This window comes from Panicum hallii, chromosome 3, assembly GCF_002211085.1.
Source record: "Panicum hallii strain FIL2 chromosome 3, PHallii_v3.1, whole genome shotgun sequence".
In the NCBI taxonomy this organism is placed as follows: domain Eukaryota; kingdom Viridiplantae; phylum Streptophyta; class Magnoliopsida; order Poales; family Poaceae; genus Panicum; species Panicum hallii.
The window spans coordinates 11,095,396-11,101,724 of record NC_038044.1 but is presented as its reverse complement, the minus strand read 5'-3'; the positions used below and the strand labels follow the sequence as shown (position 1 = coordinate 11,101,724).

Genomic DNA, 6,329 nt, shown 5'->3' with positions numbered 1-6,329 from the left:
ACAAGCAAAAAAAAAAAGGTCCCTGCTGTTACCTTTTTTTTTTACCCTTTGACATGATACTTGTTATACTACAACATTGCCATTACGTGTCAGTGCTACATTCAAGTTCGGGAATAATGCAGAAAGTAGTCATGGTGTTTTCAAATTTATTATCGTGTTGGGTGTATCAGGTTCACAGGGTATATGTTATCTTCCCCTGCATCCTTGTAGTTGTTCATCAATTTTGTAGCCATCTCGAAGTGCAAAGATAGATCACAAGTCGCAGTATCATGATTCCATCGAAAAAATACCTTCAGGGGCAATCAAGAGATTATTAGTGACTTTTGCAAAAAGTAGACACACCACGTGTTATTGCATATGAACATAACCTAAATGGAAATGAGTATTGATGCAACAAAACTCACAAGAATATAAAGAGAACACATCCGTACCTAGGCTCATATTGTGTTTCTTTTTTTTTTTTGCATTGTACTGTCACTATCTTCTTGATGGCACAGAGGCAGAGGAGTGACAGGAGCAGTCTACACAGTTCACCAGTTTTAATTCACAAAATCAACTTACTCATGGGAAATCAATATTCGATGTAACCACAATTTGATGTACATGATATGAAACAAACATAGAAACCACAAACTGCAATGATTTCACAATATGAGCCTAAAGTTCCTCAAAGTAACATTAATCTTCCTCAAAACAGATTGGGAAAACACACAACTGAACATGCCGGGAGAAATAAAATAGAGGAGGAGGAGCCAGTATGGGGAGAAGCTTCAAATTAAAGCAAAGCAATCGGGCAAATAATAAATATACCTCTTGTTTTGTTTTCGGTAATGACTTTGTTACGGCCAGCCATGCGTTTGGGCTATTGCACGGCAGCCTAAATTTACCCTCCATCCCCACATGGAGTGCCATATGCAAGTGATTTCAAACCTTAAAAAGTTGTAAGTTGTAGTTCTTAAATCATCCATCAAATTCAAATTTAGATTGCACAATTGTATCTCTTTCGAAGAGACCTAGACCCCACTTGTATATATTTCGATAATATTTTTCAAAGACATATAAATCTCTTTATGTATAATGAAAAAATACAAATAAATTAGTTAAAATGCTCAACTGATATGCTAGAGTTGCCTATTATTGATTATGCAATAAACATTCACCTATCCAACAAAGTTGTTTGCCCTCATCCACTAATGACGTAAAATAATTTATCTTCACAACATGAACACCAATATCCACTTAACTGAACTCAGATATGCGAAACAACCGTCTGTAAAGCCATAAGCAATTTTTACAAGTATCAAAGAAAATTAGAATACACTAAAAAGTATTTTCTTTTAGAAAATATATCATTCAAATATAGTAAATATAGTGGTGTGAGATTTTATTTTGAAGTTTTTATTGAAACAAATACAACTGTGTAGTCGAATTTTGATTTGGATGCTTGATTTTGGAACTACGATCTTTTTAGTTCGATATTTAGTGCATGCATGCGCTTACGTTATTCGTTTTTTTGGTTCTATCCTTGCATTAGTAGGAGCCAAAGGCGAAACACCCACTGCATGTACACACCCACTACATGCACACACATGCAGCAAAAGTACCAAAGTTAATTGCTAAAATAGGAAACTAATAATCTAATTGCTTTCTAAAACGGCGGGATGGCCGTACGGCCGGTCTAAGCCGTAAGTTAGCCGTGTCCTTTGTTTTTTGACAGAAATATTCCTCTAGTTTTTGTTATACATGGATTGTAGTCGGCAAATCTACCACAAATATTTCATTAATAACACAAGTCCGGTACAAGTTATTTCTGATGAAGTTGTTTTCTCAATTATTTGTGGCAGGAAGGACGAGGATGCGTGCACGTAGCGGGTGCTTCATGACGGTTGTGAAATCCAGGGTCTCTGCCATGTCCACCGCCTGCTGCTGCTGGTGCTGGCCTTGAACTTCCACCGGAGGAGGAGGAGGAGGCAGCCAGTGGAGGTCCCCGACCATCCTGGCAACGAAGTACTCGGCGTGGTGTATGCCCAGCACCCGGGGCACATGCGCCGCCCGACACCAAACGGCATCATCTTGATCTCCCTGCTCCCGGTGATGTCGACGCCGCATCCCTCGCCGCCGTCAAGGAACCTCTCCGGCCGGAACTGAAGCGGGTCCTTCCAAACCGTGTGGTCGCGGCCCATCTCGGCCACCAGGAAATTCAGCTCCGCGTCCTTGGGCACCGTGTACCCGCCGATGTCAGAGTTGGCTTGCACGCCGTGTGGGAGCAGGAAGTGGCCCGGCTGGTGCAGCCGCAGGCCCTCCATCACCACCGCCTTCAAATACGGCATCTCCTGGAGGTTGTTGTCGAGCTTATCTCCTCCTCCGGCACCATGGACGAGCTCGTGTCGCAGCTTGGCCTGGACGTCGGGGTTGTTGACCAGCTCGGCCATGATCCATTCGACCAGGGTCACCGTGGTGTCCGTCCCGCCGTTGAGGAATTCGGAGCAGAGGCTGACTAGTTCCGATTGTGTGAGGGGCCGATCGCCCTCCTCCGGCAGTCGCAGCTCCACAAGCGAGTCAGCGTAGCACGATGGCGGTGGCGGGTCTTGAGCTTTGCTCCTGGAAGAGTGATGGATCAGTGGGAGGAAGAGGTGGTCCTGCCTCCGGCGCACGGCCACGAGCTCCGCCCACCGCCTGCGGAAGATCCGCTTGGTGATCGAGGGGAAAAAGGCGAAGATCGGGAAGGATGTGACGGAGCGCAGGATCTGGTGCTGCACCTGCTCGATCTCCTCCAAGATTTCCTCATCAAGCCAGGCGCCGAAGCACATGTACACCAGCAGCTCGAACATGGCGCGACGCAGCAGCGGCCGAAGCGTCACCACCGATTCCTTGTCGTCTTCTTTGCTACTAGTACTTTGGATATTTACCAGGAGCCTATCACACACGCGCTGCCTCGCCGGCGCGAAGAAGCTCGCACGGGCCTCCGAGGCGAGGTTGCGCCGCAGCAGGCGCCAGTAGGCGCCGCCGTTGAACATGAGGCCCGGGTCGATCGGAGGCGGGCGGGTTGAACATGAGGCGGATGGAGATGACGGGGCCGTGGCGCGAGTGAAGCTCCCTCAGCAGCGGGCCCAGGTCGAAGATGGAACGCCGCAGCGCCAGAAACGTGGCCAGGAACACCAGCGCCGGAGGACCAGGCGGGAGCTTATTATTTCCGTCCTTCCTGCCATGCGCGCGCTGGCGAATACTAGTAGGCAAGAAGAAGACTGCGAGGCTGAGAGCAGCGCAAAGGAAGAGCACGGTCGTCTCCACTATTTTGCTCTGTTTCTTGTTGGTGCAACTGCTAGTAGTATCCTGCGAACCAAGGAGACATATGTTGTGGCTGCCGATCGAGGCCTGCGGCTTCAAGCCACCAATATCCTCATGTGACCTGCTTTTATTTTGTGGAGGAAAAGAGAGATCTCTGTGTCAGCTTGCTACCGGAGATTATGCCATGGACGTCGACTCTTCATGCTGAACGCCCAACACCACTAGATCGAAATCGGATGGTCCATAAGAAACATTTTTTTTCTATAGTCTATACATTAACAGATTTTTCCCCTCTATCTATACATGTTATATAACCCTACAAAAATAAATAACAACACAAATTCTAGTAGAAATCATGTCGACTCGATTGAAAAGGAGGAAAGATAAGGAAAAAAAGATCCCTGCTGTACCTTTTTTCTTTAGGACCCTTGAGATGATACTTGTTACAGCATTGCCATTGCGTGCCAGTGCTAAATTCAACAAGTTCTGGATGCGTGAAAAGAAAAGATCGGACCAGCCCATTTTTCTCGGCTCTCAGTTTTAACAAGGGCCCACCCACGTAACGGCAGTTTCTTCCGGCCCACGATGGCCCAATAATCCTATATACACGACACCGGGATGGACCGATGACGAGACTGACTCCTCGCTGTCCCTCAGTCCTGCTATGATTTTGCCCTAAAAAAAAGGTCCTGCCATGCTTTTTCTCAAAAAAGGAAAAATCACTCAGTCCTGCTATGATTCATTAGCGCAACGGAGAAGCACGTATAGCGACTTTGAGCCTGTGATGCCCTCCATTTTCGAAGTTATCTATATGTCAGATTATCATCAATGCCGGTTGGTGTAAAAAAAATCGGAGCATGTACTTATTTAGCTACTGGATTCAAAGATGGCATTTACTGCTCCACGGACAACAAATCGGAGAATTTATTTAGCTGCTGCATTCAAGCTAGCAAGTCAAAGTTTGCTCGCTCAGATTTTTTCCCCCCTCGAGAACGGACATGAGTGTAAAGATATCGGTCTTTCAGATTAGCTAAGAACATGAGTGCGTGACCGTGGGATGCAAGGCTGTTCCCCGCTTGCCCTAATGATCACAGATAGTGCAGGGCGGCATCCATTCCGAATGCCTTTTATTCGGTGGTTCTTAAAGTAGGAGCACAAAACAGCTTCTGAATGCCATTGGAGCATGTGACGAAAAGACGAGCGACAGGGTTGAAGGGATAGCAGATGATGATGGAAAATTCATGAAAGATAAGATCAGCCTTTTCTCCCTTTCTTTCTGTTGAACAATGGCGTGTTTCTTCTTCCCTTTTAACAGGGAAAAAAACATAATTTCTGTGTCGAATTCCACTGCAATGTCTTTGATGATTGACATTTGGGTTGAACCTGATCATCTGTATATAGCCAATAGCAAAGGAAGATTCTATTCTCTGCAAGCATCGAGTCCTCCTCTTTTCCCCCTTTCTAAAAGGAAAGGAAAGGAAAAGAAAGAATTCCAGCTTCAGTACTGCTGTAAGATAAGTAATAGAATATTACTACTTGAACAGTTTTCACTACTAGTATGACAATATATATCCCACAGGTGGGACAGCTGACTTGAACTAGTCTGAGAGATGACAACAAAGAGGGGCAGAGGACAATTGACAAAGTGCCAAGGTCTCACAGCTCAGCTGGTGCTGCCTCCTTGGTGGCCTGCACATCTGTGGCCATTGAAATCTTGGTCAGGTGTTAGGTGCAGCCAGATGTCGAGTCAACCGTTTGATTGCATCTACCAATTTTTCAACGCCTTTGTTATCCACAGACGCCTCCTCTTCATTCCATGTTTGCATGCTTTTTCCTGTCTGAAACAGGGAATACAAAACCGCTCGATAATCGCGATTATCGGTGAAATTTATCGTTACCGATGCTAGTTGAGAACGTAAACCGACTGGAATTTTGCTAGATTTCAATGAAAAATTCAAAAATTTAAAAAAATTTATAAAAAGTAGAGAACTTATTTTTATAAAAAACTAGACCTTCTCTTGATTCCAGAATGTTGTCACATGTTGAAAACAACAATTGTTTGCTTAGGAAAAAAATATTTTTATCTAACTACCCGTTACCATCCACTAACTCATGCGATTAAGGCCGATTTTCGTACGATTAAGGCCGATAATCAATATATATGCGGCAATTATCGATGATGCTGCAGCTGGGAGAGAGGGAGTTGATCGTGGCGTCGATAATCGAAGAGACCGAAGAATGATTAAATTGATATGCCGAATGCCTTCATGTATGGACTATGTGCTTGCTAAGTTTGTACGTGGCTTGTATAGAGTATGTACTCTTGTTTCTATGCACTATGATGTTTGTATGAACTATGCACTCTTTTATTTCTGTGAACTATGAAATTTGTATGGACTATGCACTCGTTTGTTTATATGAACTATGCACTTCGTGGTTTGTATATATGTGCAAATTCATGTGCTTTATGCAATTTTATGGGCAAAATATGTAAACATGTTTATTTCTTAGGCAATTCTATATGCAAAATTGTGCATGTATGTGTAATTTATCTAATATAATATAATACATAACCTAAAAAATTAAATGCTATCAAACCTTTATTTTTTTCCACTGCCAAAATATATTTTCAGTAGGCGAAGCGATAAATCGTTCAGTTTGCATCGATTATCGATGATAAATTGTTGAATTTCATTTTTTTAAATTTAGGTCTCTTTACCAATCGGTTTTGGCGATTTTTCACCGATTTTTAACTGATTATCGTTACCGGAGCTCACTGATAAATGCTGTATCGCCGGTAATGTAATCCCTGGTCTGAAAAGCCCAAGTAAAAGGAGTCTAACTTCGTTACCCCTGCGGCTGAGGATCTGTGAGAGATTGGTTCGTGTCCATTGCAAGTTGCAGTAGATGGTCCAATTTGCTTGGTATCAACAAAGCGTTCTGACATCTATGTACCAGGAGCAGCAGCATATGGTTCGAAACAAGTGTGCAAAAGCTGAATCAAAACGAAAGGCAAGTCATGGTCGAAGCAAGAACATGAG

General features: G+C 44.0%; 1 pseudogene; it reads right to left on the bottom strand.

Moving 5' to 3' along the window:
- Positions 1-1,748: 1,748 nt before the first annotated feature.
- On the bottom strand, positions 1,749-3,202 carry LOC112883913 (annotated as a pseudogene).
- Positions 3,203-6,329: the final 3,127 nt, after the last annotated feature.